The sequence below is a fragment of the Ambystoma mexicanum genome, chromosome 4q, assembly GCF_040938575.1.
Source record: "Ambystoma mexicanum isolate Mex_15411 chromosome 4q, UKY_AmexF1_1, whole genome shotgun sequence".
NCBI lineage: Eukaryota > Metazoa > Chordata > Amphibia > Caudata > Ambystomatidae > Ambystoma > Ambystoma mexicanum.
In genome coordinates, this window is record NC_090928.1 from 267,981,579 (window position 1) to 268,005,538 (window position 23,960).

General features: G+C 44.0%; 1 protein-coding gene across 2 annotated transcripts in view; it reads left to right on the forward strand.

Annotated features, from left to right (window-relative positions):
* Positions 1-23,960, forward strand: part of LOC138467662 (centromere protein J-like) — a 714,848-nt gene that overhangs the window by 368,086 nt on the left and 322,802 nt on the right. The gene's annotated exons all lie outside the window — the stretch shown is intronic.

The following is a 23,960-nucleotide window of genomic DNA, read 5'->3' on the forward strand; positions in this document are numbered from 1 at the left end:
GACAGTTGTAATTTGGGGAGGAGGCATGCTTTGCTGGTTCTTTTTCAGACAAATACCTCAGTGATGCAGTATTCTTGCAATTTTGACATTTAGAACTATAACTAGCCAAGCAGAAAAGATGGAGAATGTGATTTGGCAAATGGCAACTCCATCTCCTAAAAGAGCTGAAAAGATGACATTCACCCTTGACCTACACCGTACTGTTTGGGATCCTATTTGGATTCTGCACACCTCTCTCCTATTGCATGAAGCGTATAGAGGAGCTAAAAAGGCTGCTTTGCAATAATATTAAAGAAAAACAGCTGATATAGAGTAAGCTAATATCGATCTGTTGTTGCAGTCATTTGCCCAGATCAGTTGTCTAGAGGTTTGAGCACTGCCAAAGGCACTGGGATGATTACCCGACTCACAGCAAGACGATAGCACCTCAGGGAAGCAATATCATTCGGGCAGATCTCTCTAGCATTCCCGGCTCTGTTCATAAAATGTATCACAGCAAGAGGTTCGATTGCCCCTTTTGGCCAATAGAGCAATGTTTGAAGGCTGGCCCCACATGCTAGTGTGATGGACTGTGAAGTTAGTTATCAAGATTAGCAACTTAATGTAGCCAACAAATTAGGCCAGACGGGTACCATAGCTCTTTCCAGTTTGTCAAAATTTTAATGATTTGAGATTTGCAATAGTTGGCCACTGTTTTATTGGTGCCCCAGTCTGTTTTGTGTCCCAGTCTGACCCCGCACAGGAACACTGCAGTCTTGTTTAAAGAAGATCATGGAATCCATGGTAGTGGGCAGGACGCTTCTGCGCAACATAATGGTTCACATTTCTGTGCACTTAACTAGCCAACAAGGGAGATTTTTTCCAGCTGGCAATTTGGAGGCAGGAAATAGTATTATGAAACAGGAATGGGGAAGACCATCAGGTGCCACTTAGCATTTAAATGACTTGTCTTTCTACATGTGGACACTTGTCACTGTCTCTTCTGGTTATTGGTGGTCAGTTCCGCCTGCTACCTGACCTGATTTTTGAAGAACTTGTCCTCCCGCCTTTCCCCAATGTGGAGCATCTTGTAAAATGCATCAAAAATAGGGAGTTAGGTGGGTTTCACAAATACGTGCAATATTTTTGGGAAATGCTGTTCCTTTGAATCTATTTAGCCAACATGATTTTGGCTTATGTTCAGCTTTACATGTATTTGTTTAAAACAAGGAAAACAACAGTATTTTCATGAGTTTGAGTTGGCATCTCCTCACTAAAGCATTAATTCCTTTAATAGGCAGTGATTGGATGGCTGCTAACTGTTTCAATTAGTGGTCACTGAAATAATGAAATGAACTGAAGTGGGTTATTTCTGACCTGGTGGCCACGAAAAGCATTGCTGGATCTATCACCGCACCATCTGTGGCAACAAAGACTTGATCACTTCAAATTGAGCCAGTCTGATGACATCAGTTTGGCAAGCATCCAGGATAGAGTGGTAGAGGGCACCTTGAGGAGTATTTGACTCCCATGCAACCCGTGCAAGCCACGTTTGGTTCACAGTAAGTCACCCACTCAGGTCCAGCGGAGAACTGTATCAGCTGGTTAACATGCAAAAGGAATTCTAAGACGTTAGGTATTCATCTGTGTGGACCTTTCATTTTTCGAAATAATACTGCGGCGCATTATACTTATAAGGGCCGACTTCCCGACTTATAGGTTGACCTCGACAGCCCAACCACAGCTATCACTAGGAGAGTACGGCAAAGCTTTTGGTAGACCCATTCATCTAGATTAGTATATGATCGCATATTCGGAACCCAGGGCTAAGAGATATCATCCAATTCGGCGTCAGTGGCAGAACCCTTGGCAATTTATAAAAAAAAACAAAAATGTTGCAGTGAATAACATCTGTGCATAGCCTTGGTACAGAGTGAAGAGAATGGAAAGGCAGCAGCAATTTCAGGCATCGGTGAGAGCAACTTGTCTGCCCTGAAAGCAGATTAGCGAAAGGACATTTTCAGGGCACGAAAAAATCAAATTCAAGGGCATGATGATAGCAGAATTGTTGGCACCGATCCAGGCGCATCAGGGGGAGGAAAATGGCACTGTGTGAGATGCAGCCAAAGATGAAGACAACCTAGACAATAATGAAGCACCAGGTTGATTTCAAAGCTTCCTCTTGCATTGTCCGTCCCAACCAGTGCAGCAGAGTTGGACACACCGCAACTGAGACAACTCTAGCTGGAACTCAAGAGAACCCAGTAAGTGGATCCCAAGCAAGCCTGGGAGGTGGAAAGAGAATTACCTGAACTTGAGCATCACAAGTCGCAAGGTGACTTTGTGGAAAAGGAGAAGGGAAGTAAGATGTGGCGCTAAGAAACTTGAGCGTGACATAGCAAAGGCGAACCACTTGAGTAATACTTTCATGACAGATAATGAAGTAGACTGTCATTTCTGTGCCGATCTTCAGAAAGAGTTGGCCTCTGCAAAAGTGAGTGCACTATGTATGAGATGCGTGAGGAGGGTAAATAAGGTTGCCCGCATACTCACTCCACTCAAAGTAGAAGTGAAGTGATTCTTCTGTTAGGTGAAAGTGAGAAAAAAATGCAGTAGCATGTGAGAGGCTCACACATTTAGGAAAACTTGGATTCAGTATCATACACATTTTATACATTCCTGGAAGAAATACAGTGCCAATTGGCTAACATGGGTGACTGGGCCCATGAGACATTTTCTGATGCGTTAATTTGTGGGAGCAAAGTGGATACTTACCATGGCCATTACAACATCCACATGTTAGAACACATTTGGACATTTCTCCTATTGAATTGTATCATAAGTGAAATGTGTATAATGTCAGAATGTCTCTGACTTTGGGATGGTTGATCCTATGTTGTCAGGTTTGGGTGCAGAGAAACTGGTAGTCCAATGGGTGAACCAGCAAGGCCAGAGGCAATTCTTCACCACGCAACCTCAACATGGGGTATTGGCGTGTGTCACAGTAGAGTAGGAAGTCCAATGTAGGTCCAAAGTGTGTTTCGACTGTGGGGATCTTACTTGCTGCCAGAGGTTCCCCCATTGTAAGGCTGTCAGCCTAACCTCCAGGCCTGGGGAGGAGCCTGTTGGCATAGTCATAGTGTTCATGTTTATCTGTGAACATCATAAAGTGGTACGCAATGGGAATCCAGTGAATACTCATTGGTACCTTCTGAGTGAGCTAGCCAATGATCAGAGGATTTCTGCACTTAGGGACACAGGAGGAAGTATCACAGTAATAGTCTGTCCACTGCTCCAACTAAGTCATCTATTCCAAGAGTTCTCATTAACCAACAAGCCTACTAGTCGGCCACTGTACGACTTCTGCCAAACTTGTGACTCGCAAGTTCAATACCACGATTGCTTGACTCCCTGTGAGCATAGTGCAATGCTCCTGCAAAGGTTTAGCTGAGGAACTGGTGTGTGGCCTTGTGTCTAGTATCTGTGGATGCAGAGTGGGTTTACTGTGATCAAGAGCCTGAAAGGAATGGCTTCCTCTAGAGTGGGCTCATGCACTTGAGGGGTTCGCCGAAGAACTTAATGGAACAAATCTGCCCCTGCCACTGTGAGGCTCAAGACAGTACATATGGCTAGTGCTACTCTTGTGCAAAAGGTGGCTGAAATAGCTGAGGTCTCTCAGCTGCATGATCTGTCCGACCTGTGGGACTTGATCACCCATAATTCTCTGAAGGACAAAGAGAGGGTCCTACTGTCGCAGGCCCGGTCCCAGTTGAAACAGGAAATCCCCTGGGAACATAATACCTACAGGGAAGGCAGGCTGCGGTACAGTGACCCTGTCTGAGTCAGATGTCCATCGGACGCTGGTTGCAAGTATGTGTTAGTGCTTGAGGTGAACATGGCCATTTCTTCTGTGTGCAGGCAACATGGAATGATTAGCGTCTTGCATCTGCTGGCCCAATACCATAGTCTAGGTAGAGCACTACTATAAACTGTAAGTCATCTCTGACCTGACAGTTGTCTAGCAAGTCCAGTGATAGATGAAAGGGCCTTTAAAACCACTTCCAGTTGTAAGGGTGCTCTTTGAGAGGGTAAGGATCGACATCAATGGTCCCCATGAGTCACTAATATATCATGCAACCGGTTCATTTTTTATCTCAGACCACGCATCTATGTAACAGGAGGCAATACCTATAATGTCAATTACTGTCCCAGCGCTAACAAGAGCCATCATCAGATTGTCTTGATATGATATGATGTGGCATTTATAACGTGCTTTCAAGTGTTTCTATGCACGAAAAGACAAGGAAGGGAGACAAGAGAGGACAAAATAATGATCTTGCTAGGTCTTGTGTCATTCAGATCGCGCAAGTGCGGGGAAGAGTGAAGGGGAGAAGTGTCAGGGCGGAGGGGAAGGGGGAAGTGGAGTTAACTCACAAGTGCATGCAGCGGGTGGCTCATAAGTGCAGAGAGAAGAGAGTGTAGGGTTCCAGATACAGACCCTTAAGTGCTGGGGAACCCGGAGGCAAGGCAAGGGCAACTGGACATGCAGGATCCTGGGCCTGAGTTCAGAGGGTGAGCAGGTGACCAGTGCGCAGAGCAGTCAGGTGCATCAGCATGGGAGAGAAAGAGATAAAGGAAAGCGGAAGCCAAAAGGAAGGCCTTGAGTTGCTTCCGGAACCAGAGGTGGTTCTGCTCAAGATTTAGTGAGGCAGGGAGGCTGTTCCAAAAGAGAGGCCCCAGCTGAGGAGATAGATCCGCCCCCAACTCTCTGCTTGGAGAAGCATCTGACCCTCAGAGAGTTGGTGGTGGATGAGCGTAGAGCTCGAGAAGGAAGATGTTTTGGAAGAGAAAGTTGGAGGTAGAGCGGTCCCAGGCCCCAGACAGCCTTGTGGACGAGGCAGAGGGTCTTGAACTTGATCCTTGCAGCCACAGGGAGCCAGTGAAGAAATTTCAGAGCTGGAGAGATACATTCCCTGGGCTTGAGGCCAAGTACAAGTCTTGCAGTCCTGTTCTGGATAAGTTGTAAAGGTCGAAGAGTAGAGGCAGGAAGATTTAGAAAGAGGCTGTTGCAATAGTCCAGCCTAGAGAGGACCACAGCTCTGGAGACAGTGAGCCTCTGAGGGAAAGTGAGAAAAGGATGAATACCTCTGAGGAGGTGAAGCTGATAGTTTGACCTCTTAAATATATCAGAGATGTGAGGAGAGAAGCAGAGGGTGCAGTCGAAGATGACACCAAGGTTCTTAGCTCCACAGGAAGGAGCAGGAAGAGGGCCCAGATTGGGCAGCCCGAGAGGGGAAAGGAGGGAGCGGGTATCCCAATAAGGAGGATCTCTGTCTTACTGGCATTAAGGCAGAGATCATTGGCGGCACACCATTCCTGAATTGTGGCCAGCCAGTCTGCTATGAGAGAAGAAGCAGAGGTGGCTGAGGGAAGCCTGAAAGAAAGCTGAGTGTCATCCGCATAACACTGGAAATTGGAGCAGAAAGTAGTGATGCGGTGGGCAAAAGGTGCCTGGTAGTGGTTGAAGAGCCAGGAAGAGAGGCTAGACCCCTAGGGAACACCACAAGTAGAGAGAGAGAGAGAGAGATAGAAGAGAGGAAAGACGCCAGTTGGACCTGAGAGTTTGTTTCCCCAGTGAAGTGGTTTTGGACCACAGTTCCAATTTTATGTTACACTAAAGGAGGGCTATGTGGAGAGTGGGGGTAGCTTAAAAGTTCTCTGCTTCTTATCACCTCCAAACAAACAGCGTGGCTGAGTGCTTCAGAAAGGAGCTTGGAAGAAGTGTGCATGCTTTAAACAGCCCTTCAAGAGAAATTAGAATCTGCTATTACCATAGTTGCCCTTTGTCTAGATGGAGATACTGCAAAAAGGGAAAAGTATTTAGTCCTACATGGTGCCCACGTATCTTAGTGAAGGAGGGATGGGAAGCAAACCCTCAGAGTCCAACCCATTACATTTTTCTATGGTCTATTTGGATTCTATAAAAAGATAGAAGGTGAAGGAGAATTTGGGAGCCAGTAAAGCTCTGGCTAAAGAATGGTATGACCCGAAGTTGACACATATTTTGTAACATGAGGTCCTCATGATGTCGCCATTAAAGACACAGTTTTGGAGGTTAAGTGGATAGGTAAGGTGACCTACTTATTCGACATTGGAACACAGAAGGATCCCCTGAGGGTGCTCCAGAATTAACTGGCTTACACCTCACCTCTAATGGCAGAAAACCACTGCCCTGATATGGTTATTGGAAGAAGATGAGGGAGAAAGTGATTCTATCTCCGATATCAACTAGGGTTGGGCCACAGATGGCTCAGTGAAAGGAGTGCAATTCTCCTCACATTTGGTGTTCGGTCAAAAGGAGGGCTGTCAAGCTTTTGTGCTCTAGCACCTTGACGCTTTTGTTGTGCTAGATGTAATTACCAATAAAATACTTCAGACCCAATAACCGAACAGACTCAAAGGAGATGGTAAAATTCTGCTTAAATCTCAAGTAAAGCAGGGCGAATAAACACTCATCAATTCGACTCATGCAAGATTACACTTTCTTATCATTTATTTGTAGCTTATATAATGCTAGACGCATCATCTATGGTATCAAACTTCAAAAACCTATCGAGGGGTGTGATTGTATTAGGGGATCATGTCTACTTATGGAAAATGTGCATTTTAGTTCCTCATTTGTGGTCTCTGTTCTGTAAAACACACCCTGAGCTACTTCTAAGCACATGGTTTAGGGTACTCATCATAGCAGAAAATGTGGCAGCGGACTGATACTTTACAACATTGTATGTAAAAGTGCATGGCAGGCTATTCTAATTGGTTGGCAACCCAAATCTAACCTTGGACATTCGGCTTGTTAGCAGCACGTACTTAGAAACTAAACCAAGGTGGTTGGAGATATATCAACTTTCCCTTTGTTTCCCAATTAGGCCACCCTCTCTCATCAGTAGTTCTCATACCAGTGTCTTCTGTTTGAAGACTGACCTTGCAAGTCTGCACTGTCTCGGGACATTCAAGGGAGTGTAGGTACACCGCTATCTTAGCTCCAGGCCTAATGAATAGCCCTTTTTTGCGAGCTCTTCATCACATCTTACAAGACGGTGAATTTGTCCATATCGACAGTGCTTTTAACATTCTTTGACTCCATTTTTGCTGGGTGCAGTTCTTCTCTTAGCCTTTAGAGACTTGCTCACACTATCCCATATTGACTTTATCCCTTTTTATTTGTCCAATATTTGGCATCAGTAAATATTTTTATTCCTCCTAATCTTTGGCAAATATATCCTTGCGCATGTTCTGCTCGTAGACTCCCTTCATGCTTTTCCTTCATCTCTCAAAATGGCATCCTTGGTTCAAAGCCAATATACTCCCCTATTTCATAAGGAAAATAGCTTATTCATCATATTTCCATATTAAAATTCTTGGCTCGTATTTTGAGGTAGTTGGGTTGATTGACATGAGCCGTCGTCCAGCTTGATCTGATGGTAGTCCTCAAGGTTGAATATATACCTCTCATAAGCAAGCGTCTATGTATTCTTTCTACCTTGCTTTTCAGCTTATTTATAGTTATTGACCAGTGAACATTTCATTCTTCTTTGTACTCATAAATACTGCATCATGGAGTACATGTTTCTCTTAGTCTTCCAATTACATCGTCGTTCTTAAGTATTTTCATATTGTTTCAACATAGGTTCATATATCTTCTTTTGGAAACTCTTTTGTTGTTATTAGACTTGTTTAACGTCCATCCATGTCACACACCATTTTATTCATATCTGTTTTTTGACAACTCGGCAAGGGACACTCTTCTTAATTGGTTTCCTCCACTGTTTCAACGTGAGGGTATCTTCTGAATGGCTGCCTGAGTGCATATCGTTTTTCAGATAGTTGACCTGGTATGGACACATCGTATAAACTTGTGCATGGGTTCCTAATGGTGACTCCTCGTCTGTCATTCCAATAGGGTGGGCGTTAGGGGGGTTGAGTAGGGAGAATTCGTCCACTTGCTCCTCTGCACTTTTCTGCAACCGTTTCCCAACTTATTTACCTTGACTCCAGGTATCATACTATGGCAGAATATGGCATTCAAACAGGAGACAGCATTCATGTGAAGAATAACTTTTACCAATTGTTAGACAAGGGCCAGTACTGTACTGCATCTTGGCTAATGTAACCAAGATGTTGGACCTAGGACCTAGGAGTGCTTGAACTCTGCCAGAGTCCATTTTCATTCCCAGGTATTCTGTTTTTTAAAATCTGGGAACACTGATCTGCCATTTTGCATAGCCTACAGCGTCTAATGTTGGTTCATATTTTCACAAATTCAGATACATAACCATTACCATGATCTGATGAGCTTGTGAACTCATCTAGGGTAAATGAATTCTAGAGAAAGAACAAATTATATTTGACTGGGAGATTCACAGTGACTAGACCCAGATTAGAGTCTTTCTTGTATTTATTTATTTATTTGGATTTATAAAGCGCCCAGCGGCCCGGAGGCATCGTGGCGCTGTTACAGAATGTTCACTTAGCAGATTTTAGGGCAAAACATTAGACAGCAATAGTACAAAAACAGAGAACACAGAAGTAATGAACATTGTTAAAGGGTGTTCCGAGGTTGCAGAGGAACAGAGTTTGAGACAATATGTTTGGCATTCTAGTTGAAAAGTTCAGTCTTTAGCATTTTTCTGAACACTGAGAGATTCTACATTTCTTAAGCTGCATGGGAGGGTGTTCCAGGCTTTTGGGGCTAGAACTTCGAAGCTAGTGCCGCCAGCTTTGGCTCTGTTAAAAGCTGGGTCTGAGAGTAGGTCAGAGTATTGGGCTCGTTTTGGTCTGTGGGCTGGAGCCTGGGGCGTTCTTTATGCTAGGTAGGCAGGGGCAGTCTGGGAGAGGCACCTGTGAATGATCGTGAGGGCCTTGAATGTTATGCATTCTTTGATGGAGAGCCAGTGGGCATCTTTCCTCGCCCGGGAGATGCAATCTCTCTTTGGGATACTGAGGGCAGCTCTGAGGGCGTTGTTTTGCGCAGTTTGAAGTCTCTTGATGTTATTTGCGCAAGTGCCTAAAAGTAGAATGTTGCAATAGTCTAATTTTGCACCAGTGGTGGCTCTGGCAATGTTGAGGCAGTTATTTGGCGATAGGTGGGATTTCACTGCATTTATGATTTCAGTAGTGAGTGCAGCCGATGACGAGATGGCGCTGACTTGCCTTTTCATTGAAAGGGTGGAGTCCAAGTAAACTCCTAGTGTTTCCACTGCAGCAGATGCTGTGATAACAGTGTTCTCAATACTGAAGTAACTGTATTTATTATCTAGTTTTTTTAGGGTCTCTTTGGGGCCTACCAATAGGATTTCTGTTTTTCCCCATTTAGACATAGGCCATTGGCTGCCATCCAGGCCTGTATGCGAGCATATGTCTTCTGGAGGGTTTTTAGGTCTTGTTCATAGTCACCTGTTATGGGGAGTAGGATTTGTGTATCGTCGGCATAGTTGGTAAAGGCTATGCCGAATTCCTCAAGGTCGCTGAAAAGGGGAAGAGTGAATAGATTGTAAAGGGTGGGGGATGTGCAGGATCCTTGAGGGACTCCACAGCCAATGGGGGATGGAGAGACTGAGTCCTGGTCAGAGAAGACTCTCATAGCTCGGCCATCCAGGAAGGAGGTGATACATGCGGTGGCTTCTTTGGAGAAGTGAGCAGTGACAATGAGGTGTTTGCACAGGATCTTGTGGTCAACCAAGTCGGAGGCCGCCGAGAGATCTAGAAGTAGGAGGAGTGAGGATTTGCCTTTGTCCATGGCTTCTAGTAGTTGATTCTTAAGGTTGAGTAGGGCTGATTCCGTGCCGTGACGAGGGCGGAAGCCAGACTGTCTTTTACCAAGGATGTTGTGTGTTTCCAGATAGGACTGAATTTGTAGATATGCAGCCTTGTCCAGGATTTTCAGCAGCAATGGCACAGTGGTAATTGGACGGTAGTTGTTAGGGGAGTCAGGGTCAATAGTGTTTTTTTTTAGAAGTGGCCAAACCCAGGCTTCCTTAAGGGCAAGTGGAACGTTGCTGGTAGCGAAGGAGGCATTGATGAAGGTGGTGACAAATGGGGCCAAGGCTGTCGCACAGTCTTTGACTAAGTTGGCTGGGCACGTGTCACCTTTATGTAGCGATGGTTTGATACGTTCATGATCCCTAGGACCTTAGGGGTTGTTACATCCCTAAATGCAAAGGGTTTGGGTGTCTTTGTGTCATGTTGATTGCTAGCGAATGGGAGGGTGATGGGGTTTTTGATGTGGGTGAGGTGGCTTTAGGCAGATTGTCGAATTGAGTCTTAATCTTCTTTTGGAGGGTTTTGATTTTATCTAACATGGCATGTTGGATGTTATTACACTATGTTTCATTTTTCTCTGTGGGTTGTGTAGCAAGGGGGATGGTTAGCTCGTTGTAGATGGCGAATAGTTCTTTGGATTGGGAGTTGGCTTTCTCAATTCTAGAGTTATATGTGGCAGCTTTGGCTCTGGTGATTGCCTTTTTATAGTCTTTGGCGATTGTAAGGTAGGTGTCTTTTGTGGGAGTGGAGGGGTTTTGTTGCCATGCTGTTAGTGGTGCTCGTTTAGCGGCTTGCGCGTCAAGGAGTTCCTGTGTGAACCATGAGTTTGCATGAAGTATCTTCTTAGCTTTTTTCTCTACTAATGGGGCTACCGCGTCTAGTACCTCTTTGAGAGTGGTATTGTAAAGCTCTACTAGTTGTACTTGTTGTGTCTTTTTTATGGAATTGATGGTTGGTTATGTGACCATTGCAACCTGTCTCTCGGACTACGATCATCCCTAACAAACCTCCTAAGGGTGCAGTGCCACCACCAGGAGCTGTTTTACAGGTTTAAAAACACCATGTGCAAAGAGCTATGGGCAATGGATTTCATTGTCCAGGTGAATGCATCATGCAGGCAGTACAGTTTAATTACAACTTATTGAGAAAGGCAGGGACAACACAGAAGCATTCATCACTCGCCATCTCCAGGAAAGAGAGCAGAAATGGGAATCGGTTGTTCAAGAATGCTATACTATTGTTTAGGTGGACACACCGGTGGCAGTGAGCTACCACCAATATTCAGGTATCAAGAAGATAAAACATCCACCCATTTACTCCATGCATTTAAATGTTTCAGCTATGGCCAGTCAGGCCATCTGGACCATAATTCCCCACAAAAGCAAACATCTGAACTGCTAGATAGTGGGGCCATTGGAGTATAACAGCAGGATTCCCCCCGCCCTTTTCAACAAGCTTACAACAAGCTATTCACAGAACCTTCTTGTCTAGTCTATAGGTAGTCATCTGAACCTGGTATATACTCAAGTGAAATCATTTGTGCCCAGAAATGATCATTGGTCTGTAAGATCCCTGTATGAATTGGATTGGATGGAGCACAGGCTTTGCTGGCTTCTGGCAGTAAGTAGATGTCAGTGATCTCCCTCCTGCTACTATAGAATAATGGATAACGTTGATTTTATTTCTGCATAGGGCAATAGAAAGATCAACACAAAGGCATAAATCACCTTTGAAGTCATAAAGAACACCTTTCCCTGTAAAGTGGTAATTCCTAAATTAATTTGTTGTTCGGACTGATTTTCACACATTTGAAGAACTACTTGAGAAGAAACAGACATTTTATTTTGTGAGATAGATCTAAACCCAAGAGGAACCCCATTGACAAATAGAAGATCATGCTAGCACCAATAGAACCCGAGGAATACCCAACAACAGTGATGAATAATGGCAATGACTGAGAACCAAAACAAAAAATAGAGACTTGGAAAACCCAACAAGCAGGAAAATCACTGATACAGATAACACTGAACATCCAATGAAGAATTAGGGATACCTAGTAAGGATGGAAATTTCATCCATAATGAGTTGCTTGAAGAGAGGCTCAACCCCTAATAAGATTCTTATTTGGGGTGCAGTTATGTAAAAAAAAAGAAAAAAATGGAGATTTCCAAAGTGTGACCAGGAAACAGACTTGACAAATGAAAATGATGGAAAGAAAACCAGAACTTTAGCATCACCACTCTTTTTACCCAGGAGATGTTGTAAATATGGTTGTGATATGTTACAAAATACCCCTTTATCTGTGAGAAAAAAAGATGAGCTAATTTCAAACAGATATTTCAGCAACCTTTTGCACTAGACAATAATACCTTGATAAGGGTCCTTCACCAAATGCACTAAAAGAGTAGCAAACAAAATATAAGATGGCTTCTTGGGTTAATGTCACTGATCTTCCCCGGTCATGTTAGAAGAGCCAGAGATTAGAGTAATATTTCAGCAACCTTTTGCACTAGACAATAATACCTTGATAAGGGTCCTTCACCAAATGCACTAAAAGAGTAGCAAACAAAATATAAGATGGCTTCTTGGGTTAATGTCACCTGATCTTCCCCGGTCATGTTAGAAGAGCCAGAGATTAGAGTAGGACATCAGGAGGGGGGTGAGCCAGAAACCCCAGACAAAACTGAATTTTAAATAATTTAATTAAAGTGGATGGAAGCTCCCCATCAATCATGGCTGATGTGGCTGATGAGAAGCAGGAATAGAGGAGCAAGATTACTTGTTCTTTATGCTTTATTCAACAAATTTGTCTTCAGCATACACAATTCAATACATCACCATTCAAACAATACTTTTGTGTGACATCCAGGGTACATAATTCATACATGAAAAACAACAATAATGAAATGATAAAAAATACATACAGTTTTCATCTAGAACATTTTAAAAAGAGCGTCAAGCTCAGACTTAGTTTAGTTGCCTGGTCAAGTAATTCCTGCTTGACCAGGCTCGATGAATGAATCTTGCCACAATGTATATATCATTAGCAATTTCAGTAGCTTGGCATGAAAGCAAAGCTACCACAACACTTGTAACACGGGCTTTCCAGAACAGGGGTAATAAATAGTCTTCTCAAATCTTTATAGCTCTCACAAAATAGCAGAAAATGCACAATTGTCTCTGGACATGAGTTACACTGCAGACAAAGTTTTGAATTTTGTTCTTTCCAGCCACTGGTGAATTTCGCATTCTTAAGGGTACCAGCTCTGAGTTCCATGAATAATGTGTGTGCATAAGCCAGTGTTATTAAGTCTAAATATTTTTCATCTCCTTGTTCAATTTTCAAATGCAGATAGTCCAATCCTATTTTTAGATTTAAACAGGAGCTTATGAGGTGTTCATATTTGATCTGCCTAACAGCCAGTTTCACCTTTTCTTTAGTACGGCACAATAGATCATGTGGCTTCTGCCAGATGTCCCTTAGACGCAGTCCACTCAGCAGCTGCTTTACATATTTCACCTAAGAAAGTGAGTACCGTCCTGGGAAGCAGAGTAAACTAATAGGGGCATCTCAGTATCTTCCGAGCTCTGGATCATCCAGAGTCTGATCCAGTAAAATACCGATATCTAGGCTATATGTGAAACAATTGGCTCAAGACCACACTCCATCAACAAAGGGGCATTGGGAAAGATTCTTAGAAGCCTTAATAACATTTTCTAAAAATGTATTCCCCACAATCCCCAGTTTCTGACAGTTAATGCGACCCCATAATTTAGCTTCATAGAGAGCGGCCGATGCGGTCTGCATCTTGTAGACATTAATATCCGGCGATACCGCTCTTTAACCATGCTCTACGAAGAATTTTCTAAGACCACCACTATTTCTTTCAAGAATAACCTATGATTTTTTTCAGCTCTGCGGCCCATGTCCCAATATCAGCAAATCTTACTCCCAAGTAATCATAATACGTTACTTGCTCGAGGTTAGTCCCATCTACCATCATTCGACATACACAGGGGTTTGTTTTCTTTGATCTAAATACCAGTATTTTGGTTTTGTTTCTATTTAGGGTAAAGCCCATTTGGGAGCATTTAGTGACAAAACACTCCAGGCATTGCCTGATCCCCATAGGTGATGTTGCCAACAGCACAGCACCTTTGACAAAAAATAGTGCCGGGAAGGTATCAGTGCCATGTTTTGAGGGATCAAGCCTGCCACCTCGGCATTCGGTCATCAGCTCCAAAATGACCTCATTAATGTAGAGGCAGAATAGGAGCGGGGCAAGCACACAGCCTTGCCACACACCCCTGTCTGCCCCAAACTGGTCAGTAACCTCACCTGCGAGGTCCCACCTCACCACCGCAGTGTTGTTAGAATAGAGTTGTCGAATTAGTGCTACCAACTGGACTGGCTGCCCCCACTCTCCCCCCTCCCACTTCAGTATTGCCTGCCATAACTGATCTCTGGGGACACATTCAAAATCAGTCTGGAGGTCTACAAAGACTGCGTAAACTTCAGTACCACATATTTTTGTAAGACGAGGGACAAGCAAAACATTGAACAATAGTGCTTGTCCCATGTTGAAAACTGACCTTGAGATGAGATATCAGTTTGTTAGATGTCACCCAATCCTGCAACTGCTTTAGTACCACATTCGCAAATATGTTTCCAATGGTATCGAGTAATGAAATAGGCCTATAGTTACTGGGCTTTTCCCTCTCACCTTTTATATAAATCAGCGCTATTTCAGTGGTTCACCAGGAATTGGGGACTTGATTAAAGGATAGTTCCGGGACTTTTTTTTTATTGTCCCTACGGTTCGGCCATGTGTTTTTAAGCATAAATCGGTAGATCGTAGAAAACTTTCCTATGGACCTTACCCGACTTTTCGTCCATTAACGCACTCGAAATCAGCGGCCATTTTCTGATAATCCTATCATTTCCCCCCATCGCCCTGGCTCACCTGCGTTTGCGGCACTAAATCAAATCCCCCGCCCCTGAAACAGACTTTATCAAAACATTCATATTCTCTGCCTCTCTCTGTGACGTTTCTGTGCTGCGTAGGCAAACGCGCCCATGCGTCTTCTACGCGACTCCACACAGAACCCGGAAATCAACACAGATGAGCTCACACAACACAGCGCGCCACAATTGGGAATATGAAACTGTACTTTTAAATCAAACCGCAAGATTGTAAATTTGGTAAAGTACATTTATTTGAGATCAAATGTTTAGACAATATTCAGCGATTTGCATTTTTATTTCCTCACGTTCCAAAAAGTTTGTTTTGAGGCACGCGATGTTCCTTTGCTGTACACAGGGTCTTAGATCATCTCACAATACAGCGCCACAATTCGGAATATGAAACTGTGGTTTAAAAGCAAACGGCAAGATTGTCCATTTGGCAAAGTACATTTATTGGACATCAAATGTTTAGAGAATATTCTGCGATTTGCATTTTTCTTTGCTCTCGATCCAAAATAGTTCGTCTTGAGGCAATCGATGTTCGTGTGCAGTACACAGGGTGTTGGTTTACGATAAAATAAGCTCTTCGGTCGCACTGATAATCGCATGGCTGTTCCAACAACGAGGCACTAGGCCACCACAACGGTCTGTATGTTGCATCTAGCCGTTAGTACCGCGTAAGGGCATACTTGTACTTGGCGATCGTCCCACAAAATGGTCAGGGTGCTAACGTTGTTCACGCGGAGAAGCAATTGGCGATTATAGAAGCCATCCGCCGGTGTCTGGTACTCGTGACACAGACAATAATGGATGATGTACCTGTTTGAAAAACATAAAAAATGAAATTAGTCTCACCATCAGATCTTTATTAAAATTATTCATTTTATATATTAGGTCGGGAAATTATTTCATAGCTAGGACAGTGCAACTGGGTTTTATACGTCAAGGGGGGGCTGTAGGATACTGAGACAGTCCCCCAGTGCAGGGGTTGACAGGGAGTGCAGGTGGAGAGTGGAAGGGCCCAGGACCGAGGTCGCAGACAGTGGACCAGTTGTAGCAGGGGAGAGGGAGAGAGAAAGCAGAAGCAAAGAGGAAGGTTTTGAGGTGCTTCCGTAAAAGGAGACGGTTCTCCCCAAGATAGTGCGCGGTACAAAACAATATGCCACATAGAACGAACAAGTACAACTTAACCCGTCTTTAAAGCTACTGTATAGTAATTAAATTGCGGTATAAACTCATCTAAAGAGTTACTTACATTATATTTGCATTTTCCATTGTGTCTGTGCGTAGGGCAGCCCCGAAATACCACTCCTTCTATGCCGACGTTATTTCTTCTAATGAACGAACATGAAATGGCTTTCGTTTCTGAAATTATATTCATTATCGTTTCTTACGTGGTCCCGGCCTGTCAAGGTCAAATAACAATAGAACCTTATACTGAGTCGTGGGCCATTCTGGCACCCGAGAAAAAAATCAAAGCAGCTGACCTTCACTTTGAACGAGCACACATTCCTAGTTAGCTACATTCAGTGTAAGGCCATCTCACAGGACTTGAAATTTACACTCCATCTTTGCATTTTGTCTGCGTGCTTTGCAGCCCCACAGAACCATAAATACGGAGACATTCTATATTTTTTGAAAAATGATTTATATTACTGTTTGGTTTAATTTAATGCGCAAATGAACAAGGTTGGATAGACACATTGCATGTACACTGAGCAATCACTTTTATTTACACAATACATAGCTACACATATTCAATGGGCCTGCGACATGAGGAGACTCGAGAGCAAAGTCACAGGTGACACCCGGGTGGTTCGCACTACTGCACGGTGAAGGGAGGGGCAAGGGTGGAGAGACACATTGCATGTACACTGAGCAATCACTTTTATTTACACATTACATAGCTACACATATTCAATGGGCCTGCGACATGAGGAGACTCGAGAGAACAGACAATCAAATTACAATCATTTAAACCGTGATGTGTATTTCTCAATGAGCTCTTCTTTAGGTGGACATGGAACAGAGGCAATGTTGGGTGGCAATGCAGTTGTCCCCTGCACAGGTTCGTTCACAACTCCATGTATGTGCCTATCTAGGACATCAACAATAAGTCTCTCAATAAAGTCATATTGCATATCCTCAAACACTGGTTTGATAACCCATTGTTTACTTCTTTTTGTGAAGGCCTTATTGTAGCGAAGCGTCCCTAAAGTTCCGGTCGTCCTACTTTGTTGACGGCCAACATTATGGTTATGTGCCAAGACCGCTAGAAGAGTCCGATTTATCATGCCCTCCATGCCAAAATGCAATCGTTTTGGCCTGTACTTTAGGCACATATTGTGGAACACCTCCAAATCTCCTGTGTGGCAGAATTCCGTGAGTCCCCTCAAATCTCTTGTTATACTTTTATCAAATACAATCTTTTCAATGGCTTTGTGAGTGGGTGATGAAGGAATCAACCACTTCTTCTTCCGTGCCTCCTCTGTGGACAAATGGCCATGTTCACAATTGTGGAAATGTTGGTTTGTGGTCCATGAGTGAACGTTGCTACAGTGTAACATTACTGACCGCCATTTTTCCATTAGAATTTCCAACGACCCTCCACATGTTTTTGAGCTCCACCAAAGATGGTTGCTGATTGACTTGGACCACTGTGAAATACCTTGCATATCTTTTTTTTTACCTGCAGCCGACATTTTTTTATTGATTGTTTTTGCAAGATGCCAAACGTCAAATTGGTGATTTATATTTTTGTACTCTTCTCTCATTGTCTTGGCAATTGAAACGTGTCTGTCCATGGCTATCAGGTCGATCACCATTCCCCGCGATTGTAGTTCTTGCAATGATGCTACAAAGCCAACTTTCTCCATGGCCACTGAGGATGTACTTTGTGACACCTGCACGACCACCGAACTCACAATTTTCTTACTTTCCATGTCCTGAAAGTGGTAGGTGCAGTACTTGGCTGAAAATCCTGGGCTGTCGCACTGTCCATCACCGGCTAGCCTGAACCGTTTGCCCGCGAATGTACTATCAATAGACATTTTTTCCATTCTCCAAGCTTCGCTAATGGCTGGAAATAGATAATCGGTTTGGTATTTGTAGAACTGAGTTTTCGCAATGAAATGGATTCCCACAAACTGAAAGAAAGACTCTAACTTTTTAAAACTTGAACCACTAAAAAGTGCAGCCGCTGCACAAAGTAGATTGCCTGCTGGCAGTTGCCCCAGCATGGGTTGTGCAGACCATGAGAAAGGATGATATTTTGTACAGGTGGCATGTATTTTAAGGTTAGTGCCTCGAATTGCACGAGTCACATTAATCAATGGCTCCCCACATACTTCCCCACCAACCGAATGCCCACATTTCATCCGAATAATAATATCAATCAAACAACTATCGAATACAATGAATTTGGCCTCTTTCCTTATACTGTCACTCTGCATCCCAGCTGGTTCGGCCTGTAACGTTGAGGACATGTCACTCACATGAAAGGTAGAATCTCTGATATCGTCTTCCGCTATGTTCAGTGATATTGATGGTGTTTCATTGTCGTCCACTTCATTCTCTTCCATTGCAACATCTGTTCCTTCTCCGGCGATGGGTGAATAAAACAATTTCTTCAACTTTCTCGCGGTCTTAGTTTTTGCGGGTGTGGATTCTGTGAATTGATCTCCGACTGCATCCGAACTACCAGGAGGACATTCACTATCAATGGCTGGATGTGGTATAGCTCCGTTGTCAATCACTTCATATTCTTCCCATTGGCACGATGCATCTCCAGTCTCAAGTCCCTGCCAAAAGGTTTGACAAGCAACATCTCTCGTTCGCTTCACTGTCTGTGTAGATTTAGTTCGTACACCCACTCGCAACTAGAGGACAGATTGGAAAAGGGATGTTCAGTTTAAACACAACTTACAGTATTGAACTATTAACAGTGAAAAACAACATAATATAGTGACCAGGACACTAACCTTCTTTTGCTTTCTTTTCTTTGAAACTTTCTTGCCTCGAACTTCAACATCGGGACGCTGTTGCTCCGACTCGTGTGTGCATGTCTCCACTTCCTCTTGCGCTGCAACGACTATATTTTCATGATAAGCACATCCATCACGCACTGACGCTCCATCGACTCCCTGAAACATAGAACTTTCATTAGTATGTATAATAATATTGAAAACACAAAATGTACTTGGGGACCAATACCCACGTACATCTCAATAGCAAAACACGAATGAACGCTTTCTGTAGAACATTCAAACGACAATTATTCACGCATTGTTAATCTAGTTAGATGGAACTGTCAAGATCCATACCTCGGGCTCCTCATAGACTTCCATTGATGATATTATTGAAGATGATGCTTCAGTAACTCCCTGAAACACAGTAATTGCATTAGTATGGTTTTCTATTTTGTTAAAAAGAACATAAACTTTGTGCAGGCGTCAACGGCTCATCTAAATAGACCTGCAAAAATGATCAGTTGTCTAAAATAAATAATGGATATCTAAATATGATTCGATTTGCTCGATCGTTGGAAGTGTCACCACCCAGAGATCTGCATCAACTACTAGGGGTGATGTTCTTGTAGAAGAAGCTCTGTCATCTCCCTGAAACATAGTACTTGCGTTAATAAAGAAGGAAGTATAGCGGATGTAATCACGTCATATGATTTTGCTTGATCGAACTGTCAGTATCCATACCTCGAAATGCATAAGAACATCAAGGGACGATGTAACTGTGGTGCACACTTCTGCAAGCTGTTGCGCCGACCCGTAACTGCATGCTCCCCCTTCTTCTTGGACTAATGCTCCATCGACTCCCTGAAACATAGGACTTTCATTAGTAATGAACACAATATTGAAAAAAGAAGGCACATAGGAGGGCGACGACAGAAGGACATATCAATGGCTAAAAACGAAAGAAACATTGTGTGTAACAATCACGCTACAAGAATGCAAGATCTGATGATCTCCATCAATGGAACTGTCCGGAAACGTACCTCCAGCATCTGAGTGACATCAACGGTTGTCGTCAATGCGTTGGACTCCTCAGCATCTCCCTGAAAGACAGTACTTGCATTATTTTGGATAACAATAATTATAACTGAAAACAAAGACTAGAGGACGAGTACAAGGGTGTACCATTAGGTAAAATAATCACACGATAAATTAAAACTATTGATTTACATGCCTAAAACAAGTCAGTGGCAGAATAGCTAAGTAAGATTACCCGATAGGCGCTTGAAGTGGCTGATGACTGCAATAACGACACGGATGGAGAATCTTCCGGCTTCATATTGAGTGGATACATAAATGGGGAAATTATTGTTAGCTAATGCTACACACTACCGCAAGGCCGAGAGATAAATACGTAAACTTGACTCACCAGTGGAGGGATGTGGACGAATAGAGTGGGAATAGCGGTTGAGAGCAATGTTCGCTTCGCTCGCGGTGTGTTCTTCTTTATTAGCAATGATGTGGAGTACATGTCTGAGCTAAAGTGCCTGCTGCAGATGCGGTATCGATCACCCCTCTTGTCCGCAAAGACTTCTAGGACTCTACTTTCAAGCTCAGACGGTGGATATCCGCAATATCGGACCCATTCTCTTATCTGATCTATTGTCTTAGGGAAAACATGCATTATAGTACCTTCAGATTTACTATGAGTCTTCGAAGGGCAACCGCCAATGGAACAGGCAGGCATTGTGGAAAGTTCTGAAAAGTAAAGATCAACAATTCTCTATGAATACCAATGTGTTAAAAAATTAAATGACACATAAAAGGTCCAATGCAAGGTTTGTTTTGGTTCTTGGAACTATACACGTTATTCACATGCGGATAAGTATTTGAATAACTTTAAAAAAATAGAAAAATAATTTGACTAAACTCAGAACATGTGACTAGTTCCTTGCATGTACTGTCTTGAACGAAAAGAAATTGGACGCAAAATGATTATGGTACATGGCCTTACCTTGACGAACAAACAGTTAGATGCAGGGATCAGAGTAGTTTCTTGTCGTAGAACAGGGATCAGTTCACAGGTTGCAAACTGACGAGTTTCCTCGAAGTGGTCACGGAAGTTCACAGAGACGAAGAGCAGATAACCGGCACCTTCACGGGTTGACTAGCAAAGCGTAAAGAGGTTCTCATTAGAAATATGAAGTGGGTTATAAAGAATTCGAAACAGGGGTGTGTTTGTGAATGAATGACGTGTATATGTCGTGGCATTATGCGGTTTGCAGGGGGGCGTCCAGCGTGAGGGGGGATGCTTGGCAGGAGACACGGGGTCTGGAGGTAGACATGGGAACAACAACCCATGCTCTATAGACCACTTTGAAGTGTACATGCTATTTGGCACCTCTTGGCCTTTATTGCTCCCTGACAGCTCCACTTGCCAGCGCAAGTACCCCGGTGCGAACTGCCTTTGATAGGGCGGGGGGTGGATTGGGGCGGTGGTCGTGCAGACAAGACACAGGAAGACTCGTGAATGGAGACACACTTATGTGGATTGCAGGGGGGCGTTCAGCGTGAGGGGGGATGCTTGGCAGGAGACACGGGGTCTGGAGGTAGACATGGGAACAACAACCAATGCTCTATTGACCACTTTGAAGTGTACATGCTATTTGGCACCTCTTGGCCTTTATCGCTCCCTGACAGCTCCACTTGCCAGCGCAAGTACCCCGGTGCGAACTGCCTTTGATAGGGCGGGGGGGTGGATTGGGGCGGTGGTCGTGCAGACAAGACTCGTTTGCCGCAGGGCCTCACCAAGGAGAGGCCATCTAACTGCATGTAAGAGGCAGGCTGCAGGATCTAGTACATGGAAGGCAGGGGGGTGAGTTTATAAATACCTCAGCCTCCCAGGAGAATATATGGGTGCAGTTCACCCTGGAGACCCTGGATGCCTAGGCAGTTCGTCAGCAGCAGGCTGGCCTGTGGTGGCAAGGCGGCACGGGCCAGAGGGGGTCATCTCTGTACCCGGTGCCCAAAAGGATGATTTATTATGATCAACCATATTGATTATTTACCTATAACCATGTTTTGTATCAATAAAATCCAACGGCCTTTTATTGCCAACGCTTGAACAAAGTGGTGTGGTAAGTATTTTTTGGGGAGGAGGCAATGCTGGGAGGCTTGTTGCCAACCCGCAAAATAACATATGTATGTCTGCTGCATATGGGTTCAACGGTTATGTGGATTGAAGGTGGGCGGCCAGCGTGAGGGAGGATGCTGGCCGGAGACATGTGGTGTGACAAGACAAGGCACAGGAAGACTATTCAATGGAGACACACTAGATTCATTTAAAAAATCAAAACAACCATTGTTAAAATACATTTTGGGTTTTATTTTAGATCTTATTTTCAATTGAACATAAATAATAAACATTACACATTGTAAAGTTCCGGTTGCAGCACATCCAGGGAAAATCTGCGGTATTGTCCACTGTCGCTGGGGAAATGTTGTCTAATGGCAAGTACCGCACAGGCAGGTATTACTCTCCGAACGCGGTGTCCGAGCCTCCCGTGAAGCCACCAAGTGAAGCAACGATAGGCCACCAGCCTGTACCACCTGTGAAAAAGAAAGATGCAATGGAACCAATTTACATGCGTTCGAATGATATGTAGATGTAATTTTATATGTGGGAGACGACCATGAAATAGTAGTGGCATCACTGACATCACAACCAGAGTATACTTACTCGTTACTCGGATTACGTGGACGAACAGTGCAGCGAAGTTCGTGCATAAGCACCATCATCATCCTCAACACGGTCCGTGAGAGGCAGGCTTCCCTGAACTCTGGCAGCTCGGTGATGCATTGCGGACTTGGCTCGCCTTCCGAAATGTAGGCCAAGCACCCGGAATTTTCACGGCAGCAGCAGTTCTCCTCCTCAGTTGGCATTAGCTCGCACCGATTGCACGTGCACCAGGTGGAGACGCCGTCCATGCGACATGGTCCAGGCTCTTCATCCGTTGACTGGTCCTCCCAACTGCCGTCCGAATCCCCATCGTTTTCGCGTGCTTGCCTTTCCAGTAGTTCCTCCTCGGTGTACTCGGGCTCGTACATATACGGCATTATTGTAGCCATTGTGTGGTAAAGAAAGTAAAATAATTTACAGAGATGGTACAGGTGTTCACAAGGCCTAGAAGCGGCGAAGGTAGCTGACCAGAGCACAGAAACGAGTCACAGAATACTCAAAGTAACACAGAGAGAGTAATGGAATCGAAAATCTGCTGCTGTGTGTTGTGAAACGGTGTGTTTATACTTATTGAGGAAAGAGGCGTCCTGCCATTTCCATGGCGACACGTCATTAGCTGAGGCGCAGCGATTGTTGACACGAAACGTGCTTTGGCGTTGGGAAATGGGCGGTACGCGTCTGCTGATGTCAGGCTCAGGGGCGGGGGATTTGATTTAGTGCCGCAAACGCAGGTGAGCCAGGGCGATGGGGGGAAATGATAGGATTATCAGAAAATGGCGGCTGATTTCGAGTGCGTTAATGGACGAAAAGTCGGGTAAGGTCCATAGGAAAGTTTTCTACGATCTACCGATTTATGCTTAAAAACACATGGCCGAACCGTAGGGACAATAAAAAAAAAGTCCCGGAACTATCCTTTAAGTTTAACAACTGCTAAACACTATTTCAGTAAAATTGGTGCCCAGACTTCTGGATCCTCCTTCAGCAAGTTGGCTGGAATCCTATCTTGACCTGGAGCTTTCTGACTCTTGGAATTCAAAATTGCACTCTTTACCTCTACCAGTGTGATAACCTTTATTGGTTGATTAGATTCAATCATCTCTAGGCCGTTATCTAAAATTCCCTCAATATTCACACATTTATTAATCACGCCATTTTTGTGCAACTCACAGAAAGGGCTAAGCCAATCCTCGGGGTGGGGGATGTGGCAAAGAAGCCCATTATCGTGCCATTTAGCTTTGTAATGTAAAGTATGAGAGAAGCAAGATTACTGGAATGGAGACAGTCGCTTGAAGCAGGAGGAAGGAGCATTGGACTGCTGTACAGAGAGGCGGATTGACACAACATCTTAGCCTGAAACATGATCGCAGCACTGGCCCTCCATGCATATCTGACTATAAAGCATGCCGCTTTTTAGATTATCTCCCAGCAGCCCCATGTGTGGATTCCGGGGGCCTGCCGAGTCTGTTATTTTAAGCGCTAGTTTTACTTT